Here is a 26,781-nt window from a genome sequence, read left to right as displayed (position 1 = left end):
ATTTAAATTCTATGTATCAACGTGAGCTTCGATCGTTGCATCGATCGCAAAACATGGAAATGTGCACGTGCGTTGAAATGAGATATTGCAGTTATTGAAACTGAAATTCGCAAACGATCATCGTGCATTAAAAATTTTCCTAACCTGCTGGCCTCATGATAGCATCTTTCAAGCCAACATTTCACAGCACAGGACTCTGCAATTACAGCATACAACTTAGATCAGCCTAATGAAAAGGCTCGTACAACAACTCGCACTATAGCCACATTATGTAGCAGTGAAAATTTCTATTCGGACGGAACACGTTCTTGAATATAAAAAAAATGCCAGTTCCTTTCCGAAATATTCATCTTGCGGTACTGATTCGGGAGTGATATTTGGGACCATTTGCACATTAATCATTGAATGTATGTGTAACGAGCGTTCATTTGAATGGTGCATTCTGTAAAATGATATTTCTTGTTTAACTAGCCCATGCTAGTTGTAGTACACAATTGTATTTAAAGTTTTTGTACCAGACAAAGTTAGTAGCGTCGAAATATGCCTGCACAAGTTGCTTCAAATCAAGCTCCGTTCAAGTGTATATGCTGAATCTGGTTTGCATAAGTAGGGAAAATAAGAACAAGGTGTCAACTTAGCAAAGAGTTAACCAGATCACTTGTTAGTAGTACTGCAGCACATTGGTAATACATCCTGTGCTGAAATAAACCGATTTGTCCTATGTATGTATCACGTTACGTCCACTGTTGGATGGCTGCCTCGCTATGCAGAAAGCTCTCAAAAAAGCTTTTCTGGGTTGTGCACAAAAAGTACTCTTGGATGCGCCAACAATTGGACACATTTACTAAAGAGGGTGCCCACAGCCAGTGCATAACACGCTAGGCGATTAAGAGAGAGAGAGAGATAAAGATGCAAGGAAAGGCAGGGAGGTTAACCAGACGCACCTCCGGTTTGCTACCCTGCAATGGGGAAGGGATAAAGGGGAGAAAAGAGGTTGCAGAAAGATGAGAAGGTACACACAATCACGAGCACACTCGGGGAGCACACACAGTCTACACGCGGTCGCTCAGGTTTGTTGACTTTAGGTAAAGTAGCAGTGCTTTAGTTGCTTTCTGCGCAACTGAGGCAGATGCCAAAGGTCCTAGTTTCTTCTGCACACAAAATGGTCCGGGGTCAAGTCGATTCAAAACCATCCGGAGCTGGCATCGCTGTGTGTCGTAGCAAGCGCAGCTGCACAGGACGTGTTCGATGGTCTCTTCAGCTCCGCAGTAGTCGCATGTAGGAGTGTCTGCCATACCAATGCGAAAGGAGTACACCTTTGTAAATGCAACACCCAACCAAATAGAATAGAAAGTTGGGCGAGTTAGTGCGTATTCATATTCAAAGAAATCGGCGCACAAAAAAGAGGGAGACAAAGAAGAGAACCACACTTTCAGTTGTGAGTGCAGCGCTGTGTGTGGTTCTCTTCTTTGTCTCCGTCTTTTTTGTGCGCCGCTTTTCTTTGAACCCAACCAAAGGCGGCATAACAGTGTCGCATAGGAGCGGGAAAGTTGTGATGGTAGCTTTAGCTTGAGCGAAGGATCCAGTTCATAAAATTGACACCTTTGGAAGCTGGTAGACGACCAGAACGTGCGTGTGAGATCTCGAGCCAGCAGGTAAAGTTGTCTTTCTGCATCATTCCTTGATAGAGGAATCGGGACTACACGGGTTTCTTCATGGGCTGAGCGGGCTGCATCATCAGCTAATTGATTTCCGGTAATACCGATATGTGCAGGTAGCCATTGATATATAATATCATGCCCTCGTGCTAGAGCTTCATGATGGCAATGTCTTATTTCTTGTACCAGTTGGTCATAACTCCTCCTATGCATGGCAGACTGCAAACTCTGAAGCGCTGCCTTTGAATAACAGAATATGACCCATTTTCCTGGACGTTCTTGAACGAGATATTGTAAAGCAGCCCTTATAGCAGCATCTCTGATGCCGTAGATGTAGTCATATGCGACAATTTAAACTTGATTGTCATTTCTGCAGTCGGAATTACAGCGGCACCTGATGAGCTGCTGGACGAGACGGACCCATCAGTGTATGTCTGCATTCGGTCTAAGTACAACTCATGTAATAATATCAGTGTTGCTTGCTTCAATGCTACTCTGGAGTGACTGCTTTTCTTTTTGATTCCCGGAATTTCTAGACGTACTTGCGGCTAGTCGAGGCACCACAAAGGACATGCCGTTCTCGCAGCTGGCGTATATCCTGATGGAATGCTGTTTAGGTGCTTGGCTATGACGTCTGAAAACGTAGCACGTGGTCTTCCGGAAGGTAGAAGGGCCAAGTGGTGGTCGGGGACACGGCTAGCATTTTGAATGTGCGCTCTGCGGCAATCCACAACTATATATGTCCTGACCGGATGGTCTTTCGCAAGCATGATTGTGGCATAAGTAGAAGCGCATCGGGGCAGTCCTAGGCAGATACGCAGTGCCTGACCCTGCAAACTCTCCAATGAATGAGTATTCGATTTGCAAGTGTTAGTCAGTACCGGCAAGCTGTAGCGCAATAGACCCAGGAATAGGGCCCTGTACAGCTGTAGCATGGAGGCCACAGAAGTTCCCGATGCTTTACCGCACAAGAATTTCATGATATGCACAATAGATAGCAGTCTCTTCTTCAAGTACGCACAATGTGGGCTCCACGAAAGACTTCTGTCGATTATTATGCCCAGGAAACGATGCGTCCGTGCATATTTGACACTCTTCCCATTGATGTATACAGGGCATGGCGTCATTGGTTTGCGTGTAAACGCCATCAACGCGCACTTCACAGTTGATGTATTTAGGCCTTGTTTCTGTAGGCTGTTGTGAGGGTTGCTGCCCGCTGTATTCGTGCACGCACCTGAGGGCGAGTAACTGCAGCACTCCAGAGGCAAATATCATCGGCGTATATGGATAGGCACACTGACTTTGGCAGAACCTTCACCAAACGAATGAGGGCCACATTGAACAATGTGGGGCTTAAAACACCTCCCTGAGGTACTCCGCAGTAGGTGTAATGTTGGGCAGTTGTACCCACATATGTTTGTACAAAGAAACCCCTACCAGTTATATAATCTTTTATCCATTGAAACATTCGTCCACCAATGCCCATTGCTGCGAGAAAAGTAAGGATGGCATCGTGAGCTACATTATCATATGCACCCTTCACGTCAAGAAAGAGTGCCACTGATATGCGCTTGCGACTTTTTTCTTGTTAAACAAATGTCGATAAGTCAAGGACACAGTCAGTGGAGGAGCGGCCCCGACGAAAGCCTGCCATGCAAGAAGGGTATTTGGTGTATCGTTCCAAGTACCACTCGAGACGAAATAGAACCATTCTTTCCATCACTTTTCCGAGGCAGCTTGCGAGGTCAATAGGGCGATACGCTGTCAAGTCCACTGGTGATTTTCCCGATTTCAAAAGTGGTATTAATCGACTTATTTTTCATTCTCGGGGAACACTGCCGCTGAGCCAGGAGTTGTTGAAGCATGTTAAACGTTTTTTTCTGGCTTTTTGTCCAAGGTGTCCCAACGCACTTTAAGTAATACCATCAGGACCTGGCAATGACATGCGCTTAGAAGCGACTAACGCACCTTCCAGTTCTTCCATGGTGAACGGAATGTCCATTTCTGGTAATCGCGTCTCAGGAACGATAACGGCGTCGATGCTCTCGTTCATAATATTCCCGGCAACTCTCGTGCAAAATTCTTCAGCCACCTCGAGTTCTGTTTTTCCATGATGGAGTGCCAGAGCTTTAAAAGGGTGCCGTTGTTGCGGAGAGGAGCGAAGACCACGAACTATTCTCCAGATATATGACAGCGGTTTATGAGGGTCAAGAGATTCGCAGAATGCTTTCCAGCGTTCGCTCTCCAGTTTGTAAGTGCGTCGTTGAATCTTTTTTTGGAGCCGCCTTGCTTCCCTCAGATCGTAAATTGATCTTGTGCGTCTGTATCGTCGTTCAGCATGCCTTCGTATAGCTCGTAATTTTTCCAGTTCGATGTCAAACTGTGTTATTTTAGACGAAAATTGTAATTTACATTCGGACGCTTGCATAGCTTCCGCTATGGTATTTTCCAGGCTGCAGGCGAAGTCTTCTTGGCAAGCGTTCTCAACACGCGATGCATACATCGACCAGTCATTGCAACACCGGAAGAGAAATTTTTTTATGATACCATCGATCGTCACGTAGGTGGGTATGTGATCACTCCCATGAGTCTCAATATCGCAAAACCACTTAACTTTGTGAGAGAAGCACTGTGACACCAATGTCAGGTCAAGGCAACTGCCATACGTGAGACCCCGCAGATATGTGGGGGTACCATCGTTCATGATGGAAAGGTCGTAATCGGAAGCGAATGTAACAATGTTCCGGCCCCTGGCATGCATCCTAGTGGTCACCCAAAGCATGTGATGGGCGTTGAAGTCACCGGTGATGATCCAAGGCCCATCGGTTCTCATTAAGATGTCTTTTAATCTGTAGCAGTCAAATCGCGATGACGGAGTTATATATCCACCAATAAGCGTGAACGAAACTGCATTCTTCTTTACACAAAGACACACGTACTGATTGTCGTCATTTGAACTTATTCGATGCGAAAGATAAGTCAAGTCTGTGCGAATGTAAACAATTACTTTGCTTCGTTCTTCGCAAGCGGCTGAACAAAAAGCTTCATAACCGGACAATCTATAAGGCGTTGATACGTTTGGTTCACATATGACAAGTATAGGGAATTGATTGGCCCGAACAAATTGGCGAAAGTCCGAGATACGGGACTTCATGCCTCTGGCATTCCACTGAAAAATCGACGCACTTTTGACTTCAGTGCGGAAGATGAGATTTTGTTGAGCTATTGTGCTTATACGAAGTTAGCAAGAACTGGATTCAGTGCATCCAGTATTTGCAGTGCACTCTTAGCAGACGGAGATTGTATGCTGCTCAGTAGCGCGCGAATCGGGGCAATTAATGATTGCATGATTGCAGTCACTTGCCTGTCTTGGTTGGAAAGATCTCGAAGCGGGATCGCAGACTGGCCGTCATGAAACTCCTTCGGTTCGCTTGATGCTGCTTCCCTTTGAAGTGCAGGCCACTCTGTCGCAGTTGGGGTATGCTCACTGGCTTTGTCCTTTACAGCCTTTCCCACGGCATGTGGTCTGGGAGGCAAAGGAGGTGGTACTGATGAGGAATCTGGCAAACATGTCGAGGAGGTAGCGGGCGTCCTCGAAGACCGACGTCGACGTGAACGACGCCTTCTTACTTTAGCTGCGGCTTCTCGATGAGATGAGTGATCGCGCACCATCTCCTTCAAGATGGCAATTTCCTTCTGAATCCGCGGGCAGTCCTTCGATGTGGCTTCATGGGATCCATTGCAATTAGAGCATTTCTTGACAGTTGCGACGCACTTATCCGCTTCATGGTGCTCGGCGCAGCGGTTGCATACCACCTAATTCTCGCAGACGCTGCTCACATGTCCAAGTTTCATGCATTTACGGCACTGGAGAGGCTTTGGAATGAAAGGCCGCACAGCATGTCTGAAGTACCCCACCTTCACATGAGAGGGGTGTGATGTGCTCTTAAACGCAATCTTCACACAGTGAGACTTGCCTAGCCGGGTGACATCAACAATTGGAGTATCAGTTGTTGACTTGACAAGAAGTTGTAAGTCATTATTGGAAATAGCGACATCAATGTCGTAGATCACGCCGGTTACTACATCACATCCCAAGGGAACATGAGAGCGCACCTGGTTGCCGTCCAAGTCAGTTACACTGCGCAGAACGCCCAACGCACTTGCGTGCAAAACGTCCACAGCCAGTATTTTCTTTCTGGCGTTCACTCTTATGTCCGTGATCTCATTTGGCCCGCGCGTTTCCAGAGACCTCGACACGAACTGTCTGTTAAGGCATTTCATGCTGACGGTAGGAAGTGCAGGCAGAAACAGGATGGTATAAGTGTTCGATTTTGGCGCTTCACTTAGAGTTTGAATAGTTGAGGATGAGGATGTCCTCATGTTCCTTCTCTTCGCCTTGCGGCTCAGCACAGGTTGGAAACCGTCATCTGAGAAGTCCTCGCTGCTGAGATAGTAAGCATGAGTATCTTCACTGTCGCTGTCACTCGCTTGTCCCATCCGCTTCCTGGAGGCGGCCGCCGCTGACACCGCTGGTGCCGGCAGGCGCCCGGGGTGGTCTACATCCATCCCCTCCAAAGGAGCAGCGAAAACTGATTAACAAACTTAAATTAACACTGAAATACGCCAGAGTTAGCAGGAGTTGCTCCTATTAAAACACACTTCTTCGTCTTCCAGGCGATTAAGAATTCTTGCTAACAATATACTGTCACCACTCTAGCTTAGTTGGATTCACATAGGTTCCTAAGTCACTAATTGTATACACCTTTCCCTGTGGAATCCCGATCGTAAGCAGAAATTTGCAGTCTTTGTTATAAACCATAAATAATTTTCATGTAATTATAACAGATGGCTTTTACATACTATACCAGTTCAAAAGGAACCTTGCCGCCCGACGTCCGCGATGACACTGCGTTTAACCTCTCTGAATGAATCGTTTCGTAATGCAGACAGCCATTTCTTGCACAAACACCCAGGTTACACAATCAGCGTATTCGGCACGCTAAAGCCATTGGTTTACTAGCAGACGCACCACAAATATGTCGCACACATGCTACACAACACACTGTGATATATCTATGAATCTACCGTTAGCAATACCTCTAGGAGGAGTAGTATGTTGCGCCACCACCAGTCAGCAAAGTAAAACTTGACGTTAAACTTGTTAAAACAAAACGGAACCGCACAACAAGTTTTTTTTAAACTTTATATGTCAAGTATGTAACTTGATTTGTTAAAGAAAATGTATCAAATTCATATAGCTAAAGAAAACACATCAGTTCAAAAAGTGTGAACATGCGATTATTGCAAATTTTGTCAAATGAAGTCGTGCGTCACTAGATATTTTAGGCGCATCCGAATGGATTGGACGACCGGACACGACCGGCCATAGGCATACTTACCTGGTGTCGGGATTACCGTGATCAACGAGGCGGTGTCTCCAGCAAGAGGCGCGGGCATTGCACTGCGCTCGTGCTGACTGCTGCCACTACCCCAAACTGGGGCAGATGGGGCATGCAATTTTTGGTAGTGGGGAATGCGTTCGCGCTATCCCCCTACAATGAAATCGAAAATTAGAATTAGGTAGTAATCTCGGTGCTCCAGTGCCGCTGGACTTGAAAGCTGCTGTACAAAGTACTTGTATTATATTTGATATACACAAATGTGACGTGCCAAAGTCGTCCATGGTGTAGTCTGTGCCGTCTCGAATACGTGGAAAGGTGTATGAGGGGGCGCCATGGAGAAACAAAGTAACTGTTTCTTCAAAAGGGGAACTGTGACAATGTTTTGCGGGCAGTAGGGGTAAAGGCTAGCATTTTTAGGAGCATTATTGCACTTGCCAAGTAACCAAGTTTCGTGCGGCGCGGCCACAGTGATGACCACAACAAGGCTCCTGCGTAGTGTCGGCGTTGATGAGAAGCGCTACCGTTGGCATCGCATGTGGTAGTCGTGCGTCGCCGCTGGTGGCAGTTATGTGTAGAGCTGAGAAGTGGTAGAAGGGCGGATAACATGGAGATAGGAAGGCTGCAGTCGAAGATGTATTATGCACTGACGTCACGTGGGATGAATGCACATAGTTGAATGTGGCTCCAGAAGTCTAGCTTGGTAGTGATCACAAACGTATCAAGCTAAGTTTTGGAAGAGCAACAAAAGTGGGAAGGATACTTGCAAGATGAGTAACTGCAGGAAAATTTGCATTCAGAAAGGCAAATAGAAATATCTACTAAACTAATTGAGAAAGTAATCGCTGAGGATAATAAAACAGCGGGGACGTTCACGAATCTAATTAGACTGTTTGAGTTAGAGCTTGCTAAGGCACGTGACAAGTCAGACCAGAAAAGAAGACAAAACCCAAAATTTGGTGAAATGAGGAAGTTAAGAGAGCCATAGCGAAACGTCAGGAAGCCTCTAGGGAACACAGACATGCTAAGCAGCGGGGTGAACTGACAGATGATGTTGAAAGGAAATGGGAAACCTTTCTAAGCTACAGAAGGGATGCATCCCTTCTGATCAATGCGAAGATTAGAAGAGAGGAAGCTCAGTGGCTGGCAGAAGTACATAAAAAAGATAGAAAGGCAGCTGCGAAATTTTGGAACCATCTAAACTCCCTAAGAAATGAGACTAGCCTAGAGCAGAGGTATAGAACTACAGCTCAAGGTGCTAGGCTAGAAGGGGACGAAGCTATTGAATATATAAGAACAAGGGCGACAGAAAAATTTCAACAAAGAAGTGCTTTATGCACCACAATAGACAAGGACGAATCAAGTGGTGCAATTGCTCCATTTTCACAACGAGAGTGGGAAAGGGCTGAGAAAAGGGTTCCGTGTAGTACATCAACAGGCCCATATGGCATTCCAGTTATGCTGATAAAGACATTAGGTCCGAAGTCTAAGCAGGCTTTGGGAGAGGCAGTGAACAAAATAATAATCGATGGAGAAGTTCCCGATGGATGGAAACTTAGCAGGATGAGCATTATCTATAAAGAAAAGGGGGGCAAACCTGACATAAACAACTACCGTCCTATAACAGTGACATCAGTGGTCTACAGGTTGGCGATGCAGATTATAAAGGAAAGACTGCAAGCATGGATAGAGGATGAGGGGGTGCTGGGGGAACTACAGAATGGGTTTCAGAAACACAGGAGGTTGGAAGACAATCCGTTCTCACTGACGCAGTGCATCGAAATAACAGAAAAGGAACACAGGCCCCTGTGGCTAGCGTTTTTGGATATCAAGGGAGCGTACAATAGCGTGGTTCAAGAGGAATCGCGGGGAATACTGGACACACTAGGTGTGGAAGATGTAGTCACTAATCTTTTAAAGGATATCTATAAAGGTAACAAGGTAATTATAATGTGGGAAAAACAGGTATCCAAGCCTGCAGAGGCAAAACGGAGGCTTAGGCAGGGTGTCCCCTGTCACCCTTACTAATAATGATGTACCTACAAGGATTCGAGGCCAAATTAGATGGAAGTGGACTGAGATTCAACCTCTCTTTCCTCAAACAAGGAAAACTCATTGAACAGGCACTACCAGCATTGATGTACGCAGATGATATAGTGCTAATGGCCGACAACAATGAAGATTTGCAGAGATTGGTGGACATATGCGGTAATGAGGGAGATAGGTTAAATTTCAGATTCAATAAGGAAAAATTAGCAGTCATGATTTTTAATGGCAATGAAGGTAGTGAGCTTAGAATACAGGAGGTCACGCTAGAGGTAACAGATAAATACAAATATCTGGGCGTATGGATATGCAATGGGGTCGAGTACCTAAGGGAACACGAAACGTACGTGACGACTAAAGGTAACAGGAATGCAGCGGTAACGAAAATTAGGGCACTGCGGAATTACAATAGGTATGATGTTGTGAGAGGACTATGGAAAGGGGTCATGGTTCCTGGTCTGACGTTCGGCAAAGCGGTCTTGTGCATGAGATCAGAAGTTCAAACTAGGCTAGAAATTAGGCAACATGGAATAGGTAGGCTTGCTTTAGGAGCTCACGGGAATACACCAAGCCAGGGAGTACAAGGTGATATGGGATGGACATCATTTGAGGGCAGGGAAGCTAGCAGCAAGTAAAAATTTGAGAAGCGATTGAGAGAAATGGGGGAGGAGGGTTGGGCTAGGAAGGTTTTCAGCTACTTGTACATGAAGAATGTCGATACAAAATGGAGGAAGCGAACCAGGAAATGGACTGGTAAATACTTAGAAAACAGTAGGTGGCCAAACCAAAAAGAACTATCAGTTAAGAAGGAAGTGAAGGAAACGAAGGCTGACATGTAGAGAATTGGCATGACTAAGAAGCCCACACTAGAGATCTATCAAACTTTTAAACAGGAAATTGCCAAGGAAAGGATCTATGATAACACTCGTGATAGTTCTCTACTCTTTGAGGCCAGGACGGGAGCGTTGCTAACCAAGACATATCAGGCAAAATACGAAGGGGTAGACACAGTATGCAGTGCGTGTGGAGAGGAAGAAGAAACTGCCGAACACTTGATAATCTTCTGTGAAGGCTTTCACCCTATAGTTCAGGATGATAGCGCACAGTTTTTCAAAGCACTGGGGTTTAGGGACAGGGAGGGCAAAATAGACATTAAGCGGGTAGACTTAACTAGAAGGAGGTTATCTGATTGATGGCTAAAGTCAAGGCACGAGTGAAAATAAACCCTTCACTGCAAAGTACGAATCCTCAACCTCACTATTTAAAGAAAAAAAAAGATAAGTCTAATGGTTAATTCACTAAGTATTACGGCTAGGGGGCGTTAGCCGCCGCCCCATCTAAAGGGTACAGCCCCATCCTTCCATCCATCCATCCATCCATCCATCCATCCATCCATCCATCCATCCATCCATCCATCCATCCATCCATCCATCCACCCATCCATCCATCCATCCATCCATCCATCCATCCATCCATCCATCCATCCATCCATCCATCCCTCCATCCATCCATCCACCCATCCAACCATTTATCCATCCGTCCATCCATCCATCCGTCCATCCGTCCGTCCATCCGTCCGTCCGTCCGTCCGTCCGTCCGTCCGTCCATCCATCCATCCATCCATCCATCCATCCATCCATCCATCCATCCATCCATCCATCCATCCATCCATCCATCCATCCATCCATCCATCCATCCATCCATCCATCCATCCAGCTCCGTGCAACGCGCTTTTCCACTCACCACGCGTTGAAATAGAAGTTGCCTAATCATTAAAGATGCAGGGTGATTCCACGAGAGATCGACACGGGTCCAAAAGTTGATATTTTAGATGTCATTGAGTATTTATTATTTCGTGTACATCTCACCAGGTAGCCCGAAAGTCAACTTCGTTTTATGATTAACGACATAACTTACGAGAGAAAAAATATCAAACTTCACCAACACAGAGGCACCAATTTCGTCACCTGTCATTTTCTAAAATTGCAGATGCTATAAAAAGACAAATAATTTTGTTTCAAGGAACACATTTTTTACCTGAAATGTATGTCTAATGAAGAATGAATTCATACGGTTTCAAGATTGTAGACCTTAGGAAAATACCTTTTAAAAATGTCTAATTTTCCGACAGTTTAAAATAAGTTACGTATTCCCCCCCTTTTTTTTTCTCCGGAAGTAATGCAAGCAGCGTTTTCAAGCTTGACACGTTTTAAGGATATCGTGTGTTCATTGGGTACATAAATTATTGCTGCCGTAGGGCAAATGTAAATTTTTATATATTGCCTTTTCAAAGTTCTCATATTGGCAAAAGTGTACTCCACTGAAATTTGAGTAATAAAAAACCCATTCTTCGATTTTTCTTAAAATCTCGTAAATAGACAACCGAAGGCCATCATACAGCAATATAGAAAAACTTGTTGCATTATTTTGTTTTTAGTGACACAATTCGTGGTACAAATATGAGTTTTTCGAAAATGCACTGATAAGTTGAGAAATCTAGAAATCAGAACGGAAAAGCGGCAATAAGCTTCAAACGCGAGTAAACGTGACCGCATTTGGTGGAGAAAGGCTGTTTTAGCAGATAGGAGTAACTATTTTGAACACGATATTCCACAGTATCTGAATTCACTCTTATACGTAGAGCACTGAGACTTCTAATATGTGGTGCCTCTCCATTACTGACACACAGATTGAGCTGCTGTGACGGCGATGTGTTTGCAACACGTTGGTTCAGAGAATTGAATGTTGAATGAATTCATAAACGATTCACAACAAATTTGTATCATTTGGGGCACGAAGACTGCCGCATTAGACTGAAGAACACGGTTTAGGGCAAGTTGTCATCCGTCGTCTGCTCTACAAATGAATTGCTATGTGCCGCATCTCGGAGGCAATGCTTTAAATCATATGGTTCAAAGAAGGGACAAAGATTACGCCTCCCGTAATTTTATCGACAAAAACATTGTGAAATTCATTTTAACGCACCATACTTATGTTTTGCATTCGCACTGCGGATACTTGTGTACGCTGCTTTACGTCTGCTCTCATTAAAGGTGAGAGACATAGGAACAGACGACAAATTTATCACTTTCGTGCTGCTGGTTTCACGCATAGTTGCATTGCCAGTAATTTGAGCCTCAAGGAACATGGCTATGGCTGACCACTTCAGCCGGGATAGAGTTCTTTGTTCAGATTACCTCATGTTGCATAAAAATAAAATACCTTATCAAAGAAACTTCCGCAAGGTCAAAGACATCGACCTGTTTGCTCTCCAGAAGCTTTTGCCGAAAGCTGTCCGCCATGCACATAACAACGACCATGTCTGCCAGATCTGCTTAAGACGCCTTAGAGATATGCTGTCTTCGTCTAATGGCTTCTCAGCTGAAACAGCTGATAAGTTTTTGCCGGAAGAAGAAAAAGGGAGAAGTCAAGAGCGGTGCGTAAACACGCCTGAAGCATTGTCACATATGCGACTAGAGAAGCTGCATGCGCAAAATAGAAAGTTCATGCAGAGCCAAGAAAACTTAGCAGCAATTCTACAGTAACCGTGAAATACCACCGTAACGTGTGTAACCGCCACTTTCAACCATCAGATCTAAAATGCAGTGTGTGTGCCCAGTGGTTCAAGAACTTCAAGCAAGCCTATGAAGCGTGTTCTTCGTATCAAGAGCGCATGCGTTTGTTGACACTGTTGTCGAGCGATATAGAGCGCTGAAAACTCCATACCAAACTTGTCAGCTTACATGATATACAGATCCCGACGCTGGCACGCAAAACACGGGATATGGTTAGCACCAAATGCGGGAAACAGGACAGGGCTGGCCCCACCGTGGTGGTCTAGTAGCTAAAGTACTCGGCTGCTGACCCGCAGGGCGCAGACTCAAATCCCGGCAGCGGCGGCTGCATTTCCGATGGAGGCGGAAATGTTGTAGGCCCGTGTGCTCAGATTTGGGTGCACGTTAAAGAACCCCAGTTGATCTAAATTTCCGGAGCCCTCAACTACGGCGTCTCTCATAATTATATAGTGGTTTTGGGACGTTAAACCACACATATCAATCAATCAATCAGGACAGGGCTGAACCCAATGGACGTCCAGGCAGCTATGGCTTACTACTTTAAAGATGAGTATAGCTGCTCTCGGCAGAGTCCCAACAAAAAAGATGTAGTATCTGTTATCGTTGACGGAAAAAATGAGCTTGTTTCGAAAAGGTTTATGACCCGTTCGGTGCGAGAGGCTTGCCGTCTCTTCAGAGAAGCTAATCCGAACACGTCTAATGGGCTCTCAAAGTTTTATTCACTGAGGCCGAAGTGGGTTCTTTTTACACCACACCAAGAAGTGTGCCTTTGTATATACTGTGCTAATGCCACGGAGTGTGTTTCTGCTCTACAAGAAACACACTTACGGCGGACTTCTTGAAAGAACTATGTCTTTGCAGCTCCCTACAAGTGATTGTTTTTAGGCCATTGTGACTATTGTGCTAAGGAGGACGCTCTGACAGCCACATGTTTAGGGATCCCTGAAGATATTGAGGTAGCCTATGCAGTATGGGAAAATGGCAATCTAGCAAATAAAACAGCCCAGGCAAGTGCTTTTCTGCGAGAGCTAAGTCTATGGTTCGTGAAGTGGATTACCAATGATTACATAAGATACATTCAAGAATCGGCAATACGCCAGGCGAAAGAGAACCAAGAAAAAGAATCTTGCATTTCTCACTTTGATTTCGCCGAAAATTGGACAGCCATTGTACCGAATACGGTACAGTCGTAGAACTGGCACAAAAAACAGGTGTCTATATTCGCGTGTGTCGTCATAAGGAAGCAATCAATTCAAAGTGTTGCCGTCATCAGTGATGACACATGCCATGATGCTGCACATGCCTGTTTTGCTCTACAAATAATCCACAGCTATATGAAGGAACAACTTAAGCCTGACACGCATGTTACTTATGTTTCTGATGGTGCATGCAGTGACTTCAAAAACAAGTACCAGTTGTTCGAGTTATGTCAGAAAGACCATATATCAACAAAGTGGATGTTTTCGGCCACAGGACATGGCAAGAACTCTTGTGACGGCGTTGGAGGCCTACTAAAGCATCAGGCTATGCTCTACAACCTCAGAGCGGCAAGCTCAGCTGTGATTATGTCAGCATCCGAAATGGTGGCGCAAATGAGCGCGAAGCTCAAGAATGTCAAGCTGCTGTGTGCAAATGCAGACGAGCTAGAAACATTCCGTCAGTTTAAGAAGAGCCAGTGGAAATTGTTGCCACGTGTTCCAGGCATACGTTCTTGGCATGTTTGGCTAAGCACATCTGAGGGCACTGATCGTGTTGTGTTAGCGTCACGTACTGCTAAATGTGATCTGCAAAAGATGCAGCCATTTTGAGCACATCTTTTGTTTCATGCAGTCACCACCAAAATACCAGTGAGGGTACTTCAAGCGCACATGCTTTTTCTAGCGAGACCCAACACTTGCATTGGAACATTTTCATGTTTGAGTTTATGTGCAAATATAGACAGATGTTTTGCAACTGAGTTACAGTTTCGAAGATTTCCTGTATTCGAGCTGTGTTATCAGGAGCATAAATGCGCCTTCATGAGTACGTATTTGTAACAGTGCTAAAACAGCCTTTCTTCAGCAAATGCGGTCACGTTTACTCGCGTTTGAAGCTCATTGCCGCTTTTCCGTTCCGATTTCTAGATTTCTCTACTTATCAACGCATTCTCGAAAAGCTCTGATTTGCACCACGAATATTGTCGCTAAAAACAAAATAATGCAATATGTTTTTCTATATTACTGTATGATGGCCTTCGGATGTCTATGTACGAGATTTTAAGAAAAATCGAAGATGGAGTTTTTTTATTATTCAAACTTCAGTGGAGTACTTTTTTGCCAATATGAGAAGATTGAAAAGGCAATATATAAAAATTTACATTTGCCCTATGGTAGCAATAATTTATGTACCTAATGAAAACACTATATCCTCAAAGCTTGTCAAGTTTGAAAACGCTGCTTGCATTACTTTCGGAGAAAAAAAATGGAGAATACGTAACTTATTTTAAACTGTTGCAAAATTAGACATTTTTAAAAGAGATTTTCCTAAGGTCTACAATCTTGAAACCATATCGATTCATTCTTCATTAGACATGCATTTCAGGTCAAAAATATCTTCCCTGAAACAAAAATATTTGTCTTTTTATATACAGCATCTGCAATGTTTGAAAATGACAGGCGACGAAATTGGTGCTTCCGTGTTGGTGCAGTTTGATATTTTTTTTCTCGTAAGTTATGCCGTTAATCGTTAAACTAATATGACTTTCGGGCTACCTGGTGAAAGGTGCACGAAATATAAAATACTCAATGAAATCTAAAATATCAACTTTTGGACCCGTGTCGATCTCTCGTGGAATCACCCTGCGCAAATGTTTTATAGCATTGCTCATACCTGATGATTCTGGGCTTGGACCTATATACCTCTGAAGAGTGCACTTTGCTGCTGGCAGTGTCACAAGCACTGAAGTGCGCGCATGATCGTAACCTTTTACTGAAAGAAAGCGCCATATCACACACCCCTTACAAGTTCGTCTGGGTACGCTGAATGCTTTCATATCACACACCCCTTACAAGCTCATCTGGGTACGCTGAATGCTTTCTTCCGTCACATTCTATTTCATGAAAAATAAATTTCCTTAGCGCACGCGCTGTGGCTGCGTTATGAAGAGACCCTCCACCGGCTCTATCCAGGCCTTTATCGAGATCCAGCGCCCGGGCACCACAGCGCAAGCCGTGGGAGCCAGGGAAGCGTGATGGCTTTCGCAGCGCCAGCGTCCTAAGCTCACTGCTTTAACTTCAGTGCTCCAGAGGAGAGCACCGTCGACGATATCATCGACGCCCTTGAAGCAGTTACCGGCGCAGCTGGTATTAAGTCCCTCCAGCACATGAGAGGGAACCCGTGGCAACCAGGGCGGAAGAGTGACTGCTTTCGCAGCGCCACCCACAAAGCTCACTGCTTTAAGTTCAGTGCTCCAAAGGGGAGCACCGTCGACGAGATCATGCCGTTGTCAGATAGGAAGGAGACGCGGCGCCGAAGCGCTTTGTCCCAGAGTCACACTTAACTCATCAACCCATCATAATCCTACGTCTGTCCCGGCACTTCCTCCTCCCCCAGGGTCGTGTGAGGGGGACGATTTGTTTCGGGCAGACGGCGATGCCCTGGCAAGGGGGCCACCGTTCGGCGCCAGGCGCCAAACAGACGCGGCCTGCCTCCCGGCGTACAAGCCAGGGAGGTCCGACAAAGGGACAACCCTTCGGCAACGCAACTTCGGTCGCAACGCACAAAGTGAACGTACCCTGGCAAGGTGGGCTATCGCAGCGCGTGGGGTGCGCTGCGGTAATGGCCCGTCTCCTGACCGCTAGGGCCCAGCGTGACTTGACACAGGGGCTACCCTTCCGCACGGTGGCTCTCGTCACGGCACGCAAAGCGGACGTACCCAAAAACGTGGCAGCGGGACTGCCCTCGGTTGCGGAAACTTCAGTCACCGCAACCAAAGTGCCCGTGCCCTCACACTGTCGCGCGGCTGAGAGCCTGCGACGACACCCCTTCAGGCCGGATGGGCTATTGCTTGGTGCGAGGCGCTTTGCGGTCACGGCCCGTCTCCTCACCACAAGGGCGCAGTGAGACACGATCCGTCCTGTGGGGTCTAAGGGACTACTATTTGGTGCAGAGGCCAGTGCCGCTGCACGCAAACCAAACGTACCCACGGAAACCGGCACGGCTGAAAGCCGGCTTAGTCCTTCTCGAGGAAGGGAGCCACCTTCCGCTTCGACGAGTAGAGTTGCTGATCCTGCAGAAGGGGCCATCACGGACCTTGCGGGTAAAGCCAGACAAGGTGACAGGATCACCTTAGCACATGCAAAGCTCGGGTGAAAGACCATACAGACCAAACTCGGGGGCGACTGGCTCACTAGGCCTAGTCGTGGAGCCTTAGAGAAAGCCATCATTAAAAGTTGATGGTTATCTGCCCTCCTGCCTCACTGAAAATCACTGCCGGACGGTGCCACATCTCATAAAACTTCTTTGCACCTAGGCGCTGCCACTCTCGGTGGAAAACGAACCAGACCTCCTTCCGTACTTTTGCAAGGACTTCGTGAAGCCCGGGTCGCTTGCCGTCAAAGACGGCACAGCACCGTGCCACCCACACTTGGTAGGAGCACTCAACAAGCAGAAGCACGTATTGCTTAGCCGCTTGTCCCGACAGGGGATGAAGAAAACGAACGGTGTTGAAAGGAACACCTGTGTGGCCAAACAAGCTAGCTATCCTTCGATGGAGGGCAGCTGGTAGTGCGCACTGAGAGAACACGTGAACCAGATCCTCCACATTGCCACAAAAAGGGCACACTACTTGTTGAGGAATTCTTGTGAATGGCCTGAACTTTAGAGGCAGGCGATCTCTGGCCAGGCGATACATGAATGTAGCGCGCTTGGCGTCCAGGAAACAGGCAGTAATTAACCGGCAGTTAGGACTGTATTGGGACAGGTCATGTTCTCTATAGCGTTCAGGTAACTCTGGAGCGAGTCTATCGACTAGCTCGCGGAGTTCGATCGAAACTAAATCTATCTCGGGGTCGACCTCTTGGAGACGGGCCAAAGTAGAAGCGGCCCCTGCATAGAAGGCAGAAGGCGTTCCCGCCTGAGGCACGGAATTCGAAAATGCCCCGGGCGAGAACAACCTCGGCCTGGTGCTCAGGAAATATGACGCGAAGCTTCTACTAAGGAGCATATCTGAATCAAGAGCTACCCGTGTCCATTTAACATGTAATGCCATGGTCACAACGCTAAGGTCGGGAGTACCTAGTCCTCCTTGGTCCCTACGCTACTTCAACACGGGGCGCGACACAAAATGAGAGGCACGACCCCAAAAGAAATCGAACACTTTCTTTTCCAAGATAACTTTGGTGTGGACCTTAACTGGCATAGCCGAACCTATGTACGTAAGGAAAATAAACAACAGTGATCGAATTATCGTGGCCCTAGCTGTAAGCGGACAAGACAAGGCACCGAGTTCCTTAATCCTGTCGGTCAGCTTTTGCCTTGCTAACCGCCAGTTTTCGGTAGTCAGGCCGTCTGGCTCGAAATGGAAACCTAATATACGTAGGCGCTTCTGTATGGGGAGGCCATGTACAGGACGTGGACTGGAGGGAGCGCAGTTCAGATACATGACTACGCTCTTCGACTTATTTATTCTGGCGCCGCTCGCCGAGCAGTACCCTTCCATAACGTCCAAGACGGTGCAAACAGTTGCCTCGTCCGGGACGACATTAGAGAGGTCATCTGCATAGGCAAACATTGCCACCGGGGGGGGGGGGACCTGGCGGAAGGGGAAATCTACCTAGGCATGTGTCTTCAGAAAGCCTCTGCAAGAGCGGCTCGAATGCGAGCACGTAGGGAGCGGGCGACAGTGGGTCGCCCTGTCTGACTCCACGGCACACACCAAACGACTCCGAGACGCGATCTTGTATGACAACAGCCGAACTAGGACGAAAGTAGAGAGCTCTGACCATGCTGATGAACTTGGAACTGAAGCCCGCCTGCTTTAAAACTTTAAAGATGTACTTATGACTGATAATATCAAAAGCCTTTTCTTGATCAAAAGAACAAAGTATTCCACTTAGGTTGCGTGAATTCGACCATTCTATAAGGTCCCTGATAGCAAAACCATGAAGTTGGCACGATCTACCTTGGACACAACACGCCTGGTACGGACCCAAAACAGTACTGAGCACTGGAGTGAGTCGAACGGACAGGCACTTAGCTATGAGCTTGTGGTCACAGTTCAGGAGGGTGATGGGCCACCAGGCTCTCAGGTCGGTGCGTCTCGTCTCATCCTTGCACAGGAGAGTGATCCGCCCCTCCCTTTGAGTTGCTGACAGGGTCCCCTCACGGAGAAGCCTGTTTGCCAATGTGGTAAAAGCCCCCCCCCCCCCCCAAAACCCTCCAAAACTTGACAAAAAACTCGACTGTCAAACCATCTGAACCTGGGCTGCGATTATGGTTCATGAATTTAAGGGCTGCAAACACCTCCTCTTCGACGAGAGGAGTGTCACAAATATCAAAGTCCTCGTAGGTTTTGGTGAAAGGAAACGAGTACGGAGTGGGAGGTGGTTCGGCGTAAAGGTTCTTGTAGAACTGTCTTGCCACCTCTAATACTTCGTCCTGCGTTTCCACTAAACTGCCTGTGTTAGGATTGACCAAAGAGGTTATCGCTGAGCTTTTCCTAGCCAAGGGTCTCTGAAGGACATTTCTGCTGCACCAAGCCTCCATTTCCCACTGCTCTGCGCGTGCTGTGGCCCGCAAGCGGTCCCAGCGTCGCTGGAGCAGGACTCTATGTTCTTTGCGCAGTGAAGTAAGAGCCGCGGTAACCCCCGGGCCACAGGACAATGGCTTTGAGAGCAGGAGAATCGCATCAGAGACCGCTTTGATCTCTGCGCGCTCCTCCCACGCCCGCCTCTTGCCCCAATCCCGAAAGCGCTCCGCGACTTCGTCCTTCACCGTGTCCCAATCGCTACCGCCTAAGTTCTGGTCGCCAAGGAGTGAATTCATGAGATATGTCGCTACATCTTTTGTGGCGTCCTTATCTTTAAGGAGCCGCGGATTCAAACGCCACGGTCGCTTGCCCCATGGCACCAAACTTGAGTCGCAAATCTCAATGCAAAGAGGCTATGGTCACTCAATGCGGAAGAACACAGCCAGCTAGAGTGCATGCTAGGAGCAAGCGAGGGCGAGACATAAAAACAATCAATCCTCGACCGGCTCCCCCTCCCCGTCCAAGTCATTCCTGACTGGAGAGGGCGGAGGGACCGCCAAGCATCGACAAGCCCCAGCTCTTTAACAAGCTCCCGCAACTCTAGGTCGCCGTTTCGGTCTCTAAGCTTTGGAGTTCCTTTGAAGGAAACGCGATCTGCTTGTTCTAAAACACAGTTGAAATCACCTACTAAAATGACACGGGAAGGGCCAACTAGATAAGAATCGAGGGAATTAAAGAAATCTTTCTGCTGTCTGTGCTGCGCTGGAGCATAAACATTCACAATTCTAACGCCAGAGTCAAGATCCACCGACAGAACACGGCCATCCGAATCCCTGGCGTAGCGGAGCACAGAACCGGTGAATCGTGGCATTAAAATGACAGCAACACCCCGGCAATGTGGGCCGCCATAATTCCAGTAGGATTTGGTGCCAAACGTTCTGTCGAAGTTCTTAATCTGTTGCAATCTAGACACAAAAGTTTCCTGCAAAAGGAGAATGTCTATTTTGCGAGACCGAGCTAAATGGATAACCTCGGCTTGTTTCGCTGCTCTTGTGATAACTCGACAAATAAATGTAGCAATAGTGAGAGAAGAAGCCATGATGAAATATAGGAGAGAAAACAGACTCTAGGATAGGCAAGAAGCGAAAAGAAAATCACAGAAGAGAAGGAAACAGCAGATACTCGGAGGTATCAGCTGCTGAAAAGCTACCTAATATAAACCTACGAACGAGAGTCCCCTTCGGAGAGGGAATCCTCGTTCGTAGACGAAAACATTGTGTTAGACATTAACGAACATTCGCAATTGCCTGGTCCACAGTTAGGGCATAAAGAACTGTTGTTCAACTCACCCGTGGTACTGTCCGTGACAGTCGACGAGGTAGATTCCTCGTCAGACTCTGTCGCTGCGGCTCGCTTCGGAACCGGGAGGTCGTCCTTAGGGCTGCTGGGGCCGCCGCTCGGAGCCGCCGCCAGCCTCTCCTTGGAGGGCCCTGGTGATCGGTGGGCGCGCCGCTTCTTGCCCCGAACAGCGTCGGTCCAGCTCATGGGTTCCTCCTTCTTCTCGGCAGCAGGCGCGTCAGCAGGACTGGTCCCGGGTGCACCGGCAGGCGAGGCTGGCGACGGCTCGGCGGCAGCACAAAACTCCCAAGCATTTCCCCGAGGGTGAACATGGTTAAGTGCGAATGCACGGGGTGATGCTATGAGGGGTATTTATAAATTCGCACTATTATATTTATTAATCACACTATGGTACCTTTATGGTGTAATGGTTCCTGGGAATCGCAATTTGATCACACGGGGGAGTTTACGTTAACTCACTGGCGAATGCCAACGGATTTTAACTTTACTCCCCCTCATAGCATCACCCCGTGCATTCGCACTTAACCATGTTCATCCTCGGGGAAATGCTTGGGATTTTTATTACTGATGATGATGATTAAAGTGTAATAATGAATTTAAGTGTTGTTTGTCATGAAGCATTTGTACACAGATACATTATATACGAAGTATTATTTATTTACACTTACGATTTTCGTACGATGCATTAAATGCACACATCACGAGCGCGTCACACACACACACACACACACAAACTACACTACAGATTAGCACCTATTCGTGTTATCGTTGTAGCTCACGGTTAGTACCAGCGCTTTGTGATCCGAGAAATGTACGGTGAGCGGATCCAGCAAGACGGAGCGGACCGTACAGTTCCTACTGAACGCCAAGTCTATGAAGCCATCGTTGATCGTGGTCGGAAACTCGAGAGACAGACGCAGCTGTGACCGAAGCTGCGATCCACAAAGTCGCGTTTGAAACGCGCGTCCGGACGAGCAAAGTCCAGGGCTCGCACACTCTCCCGCACGGCACGTTCACCTGCTCGAACGGCTTCGGGAACGTCCACTCGCCGTTGACGATTGCCAGCGGCGTCTTGACGCCGGCCTTCATCGCCCTTCTCCGCCTGACGCTTCCGTTGTCGTTCCGCTTCTTGGGCCGCATTCGCGGCTCGATGCTGACGCCTCATCTCGGCCTCGCGAGCGCGCAGTTCACCATCCGCTGCACACTTCGCCCGCTTGTCCTCGGCCTCGCGAGCGCAAAGTTCGGCATCCTCTGCACGCTTCGCCAGCTTGTCCTCGGCCTCGCGAGCGCGCAGTTCGGCATCCGCTGCACGCTTCGCCCGCTTGCACTCGGCCTCGCGAGCACGCAGTTCGGCATCCGCTGCACGCTTCGCCCGCTTACGTTCGGTCTCACGAGCCCTTCGCAGCGCCGCCTTGTCTTCCAACGTCGGCGAAACCACCGCGGTACCGTCACCTCCAACGACGGGTGCAGTGCTGGCATTCGGTTGTACTGCATTCGTTGTTGATGGTAGCATTGCCTCCGGGACATTCATCGCACGACCCGCTCTCGACGGGAGACTGAGAGAGAAGGCAGGCGCGCGAGAGAGAGGGGTGTGCGCGCAGCTGCAGCGAGCGAAGGGGGAGGGAACGCGCGCAGCGGCGTTAAAGATATAAGGCGCGTTACTGACACCGATATCAGCGTCGCGTCCGTGGCTTATTCGGTAGAGCATCGCGTTGCGGCCCGCCAAGTCCTCTTTCTTTTAAAGATAGAGAGAAGACTGCAGACGACGCCGACGGCGGCGGATGGTTTGGGGTCGCTTATTGGATTGGATAAACTTTTATTTGGTCCTCCAAACCACAGATCACTGTGGTGCGGGCAGCTCCCACGTGGGGACAGATATGTCAAGTTCCTCAGCCTCCTCGCGGGCTTGGTGGACAGCGCAGAGCTGATCTGCCAAGGATGAGCTGCGGATTGCAACCTCCCATCTGGCAGAGGTGATGTTCGATATATGAGCGAATTTGGTGCACTGCCAGAGCATGTGTTCTAACGAAGCTATTTCCCCACAATGTGGACAAAGATTACTTGAGTATAGGTCAGGGTACATGATGTGTAACATTTTCAAAGTAGGGTACATCCGCGTTTGCAAAAGCCTTAATGTAAGTGCTTGGGGCCGGGTTAGATTTTTGTGAGGTGGAGGGAAAATCCTTCTAGACAGGTAGAAATGTTTAGTGAGCTTGTTATATGTTGTAAGAATTTCCCGGTTATCCCCTTCACCGGTAGAACGCCACCCCGGGGAGGCGCGGTTGGAGAGTTCTCGCGCCGCCTCGTGTGCTGCTTCATTGAGATTGGGAGGGGAATCGTTGATTTGCCCAAGGTGAGCTGGGAACCAACTCAGAAGATGATGCGTTATGTTCTTGCCTTGCAGTATTCTCAGCGTTTGTTCAGTTATAAAGTGTGTTCACACTTAAAAGGGTGAGGGCCTCAGCTAATTCCGACCCCGCCTCCTGCTCTTCCCCTCCTGGAGCTCGTTCACTCCACAACGCCGCTCACCTGCTCCTGGGAAGATGAAGAGGCTACAGGCGGGGCGGCCATCGAATTCGTCCGCGCCTTGCACTCTGAGGGACCATGATCGCCGCCGCAGTGCTTAAAGCAATGCACCCTTAAAGCGATGCAGTAACCGGCGCAGCCGGTATCAAGTCCCATCGGCACATGAGAGGCGCAGAGCGCATCACGGCAGGTCGTGTCCGGTCATTCCATCCATTCGGACGCGCCTAAAATATCTAGCGACACACGGCTTCTTTTGACAAAATTTGCAATAATCGCACGTTTACGTTTTTTAAACTGACGTGTTTTCTTCAGATATATGTATCCGATACATTTCCTTTAACAAATCAAATTGCATTCTTAACATATAGTGTTTAAAAATTTTAAAACGTTGTACGATTTCGTTCTGTTTTAGCGAGTTGAACGTCAAGTTTCACATTGCTGACTGGTGGTGGTGCAGCATACTACTGCTCCTGTTCTGTTCTGTTCTGTTTTGTTCGGGCTGTCACGGTGGATGGACGTGGTTTTCGAGCGCTCCGGATCGACTGCGCAGATAAGTGTTTTTGCATGTTTTGAGCTTGTCTTTATAATTATAAGGCAGAGGTTGAAATCTTCGTAGCACTAATTTTATGGTACGGCTTTTTCGGGGGCCAGTCACCAGGTATTTATTAGTTAGTGAGGGTGTGTGTTTGAAATTTTTTGTTGTTTTTTTTTCTTTTGCCACCCCGTGGGGGAGGTGCGCGTACATCGAACACGCAAATTTTTGTAGTAGAGCTTAGACTTTCTTTTTTTTCGTAGTGCACTTCTTGAGTTTAGTAATTATCGTGTATAGGGACAATTGGTGTCAGAAAGACATGGTTAAAAAGACTGTAAAGTGTTCAGGATGTCGAGTGGGTTTGAAAGTGAACCCAAGTGTAGAAGCGGATGGAGAAGAGGCTGACGTGAAGTGTAGGCAATGTGAGGTCGGGGAGAGAATGGAGAAAATGATGGTTGCCCAGAGTGAACTGCTGATGAGAATCGCTGAGCTCGAGACTGCGTTGGCGACAGAGCAAGAGAAAACGAGGGCAATGGGAAAAAGACTGAAGTCCACTGAGGAAGCACTAGCGAAGCTGAACAAAGAAGCGGCCTACGGAGAGAACAGTAGAGAACCGGCAACCAGAACGGTGGAGAAAGAAGAACAAGCAAGTTTGGAAAAAACAGGTTTAGCCGGTTCAACTGTCGCAAGGCCCAGCTTCAGCGAGGTAGTGGTGGGGCTGAGAGGGGACAAAGCAGCCGGCGTCACAGGTGCAAGTAGCCCCCAGGTGCAGGACGCTCCAGCTGAAAAGTCACAGCATGTGATAATCGCTGGGGACTCGAATTTAAATCGATGCACAGAAGCCATCAAAGAGAGGGTAAGAGGTGAAAAGAGGGTTGCAGTAGGGGCGTTCCCAGTACGCAAGCTTGAAGCAGTCATGAGGAGAGCGAGCGCAAAACTCAAAACTACAGCTGATAGACGAGACCTCGTGATAATTTCAGGCGGTTTAAACGATGTCTTAAATGAAGATACAGCAGGACTAGCAGCCACACTGGCGAAAGGCGTCGATGACATGCGCGCCACTTCTCCTAAGGTACAGGTAGCGATATGCACGATACCGGAGGTACCGGTGCGTGATAGCAACCTGCAAAGAGCGGTTGTCAACGCAAACCAAGAGATATGGCGGATGAGTCGAGAGAAAGGCTTTGAGGTGGTGGAAATAAACAGAGAGGTGCATAGGTGGGGTGGTTTTCAACGAGAAAGAATTCACTTCGATGGGCGACTAGGTCATGAGGTGGGTTGGCCCATGAGGTGGGTTGGCAACTTGCAGGACGCGCAGTAGCTTTTTTGGGGGGCAAGCGAGCCCTTCGGGGTGCAGGATAGCTAGTAACAAGGAAAACAACCAGGGAGACTCTTCGACAGGTGTTATGGACAGATACGATTCCAAAGTGGCACCAATGTCTAAGATAGGTAGAGTCCGGGGCATAAATAGACGTAGCCACGAGCGCCGAGCCCATTCAGACATAGGGTATATTAACATGCAGGGTGGTAGGAACAGGCTGAAGTGGGAAGAGATAGAAGAACAGCTAAGGGAAGAGAGGCCGATGGTATGCGGTTTTGTAGAAACACATCTCAGGGACATGGAACAACCTCCGAACAATCCGGATGCCACACAGGTCTCGTTAATTAGGGAGGCGATCGCCGGGCTAATTCCAAGGGCCGAAGTATCGGCCCCCCGAACCGCACCACGAAAGCGTGGACAATTTAGAAGTGGTCCTTTTTGGCGCGCCAGCGGACGCCGGCTGTGGCCCAAAGAACAAGTCAGAGCCGAGAGTTGATAAACAAACAAATTATATTCTCAAAATTGGTAGATCGAAAACAATACACGAGAATGCACACTCCACAATAGTTACATACAATACGTCACCAATCAATCAACACACTACACAGTACAATTAGCCCCACTCGAACAACGGACACAGACAACAATACTTACTACAATGCAGTCGCATGCATTGAACAACCAAGAAACTCAAAGACTAAAGGGATAGAAAACCTATTCAGTCCAAAGTTCTTGGAACCAAAGTCTAGATGATACTCTTCCGAGAATCACTCACTCAAAGTCCAGCGTTGTTGTCGTTCCGCAGCTCTCGAAGTTTCTCTTCCAGGAAACCTCCCGTCTTCAATTGGCCACTCTTCCAACTTCAACTTCTTCGCCGGAACACGTCGGCTTCACACACGCAGCTGTTGCCCCGCGTCTTCGCTCGATAGCGGTAAACACACACTCTTGCCGGTAGCCCGAGCCTTCACCCCTCAGGTGGAAATCCTCTTCATCTCCGGCTTCGTCCCTACGGACCAAAACCTTCGCCGACTACACGGCGGAATCCCTACGCGCTCTGGCGTTAACTTCCGTCTCCTCCTGATCTCTCGTCTCGGCCGCTCGATTAAATACCTTCCGCGCCACATTCTAGAAAGTTGTCATTTCGTCGGCGCGATGCGCAGCGAAGGCTGGGGAGAGGCGCGAGACGGTTCGACTGCCCTCCGCGTCGGATGAGTCAACTCGGCGTGGCCACGCCTCCTTCGTTCTAGAAACATCGCGGGCTATCTCGGCCGCCGATGTGGGGTGAGGAGGTTCGTCGATGAAGCCACGCTTCTGCGGGGAGAGCGCGCGCCCGGGGAGCCTTGGCCATTTGTTTTCTTTTTCTTTCCTTTTTTTTTCTTTTGACTTCGCGGCGTTTCTCCCGCCCGTTGTCGCAAGAATTTGGCGTCGCGCTCATTTTTAGCGCTCGTTCTGTGACACTGCCCCCCACTTTAAGAATATTATCTCATAATATTCAAAACCACACAAACGAGCGCGAAAAGTCACCGCACACTCTCACAGACTGTAACACCATCAGTCGCTCATGACACTTCACATTCACAATAGATCACTTAATACAATTGTACATTGTAATTCAATTACACAACACGTGAAAAC

General features: G+C 47.8%; 1 non-coding gene across 1 annotated transcript; it reads left to right on the top strand.

The window, feature by feature from the left end:
- The first annotated feature begins 7,052 nt into the window (after nt 1–7,052).
- On the top strand, nt 7,053–7,214 carry LOC119180457 (U1 spliceosomal RNA). The gene has a single exon (XR_005111046.1). It is a non-coding gene; the product is annotated as a U1 spliceosomal RNA (small nuclear RNA).
- The last annotated feature ends 19,567 nt before the right edge of the window (nt 7,215–26,781 follow it).

This window comes from Rhipicephalus microplus, chromosome 7 (genome assembly GCF_043290135.1).
Source record: "Rhipicephalus microplus isolate Deutch F79 chromosome 7, USDA_Rmic, whole genome shotgun sequence".
Lineage (NCBI taxonomy): Eukaryota > Metazoa > Arthropoda > Arachnida > Ixodida > Ixodidae > Rhipicephalus > Rhipicephalus microplus.
Note: the sequence above shows the minus strand (reverse complement) of the source record. Positions and strands in the feature narration are given on the sequence as shown.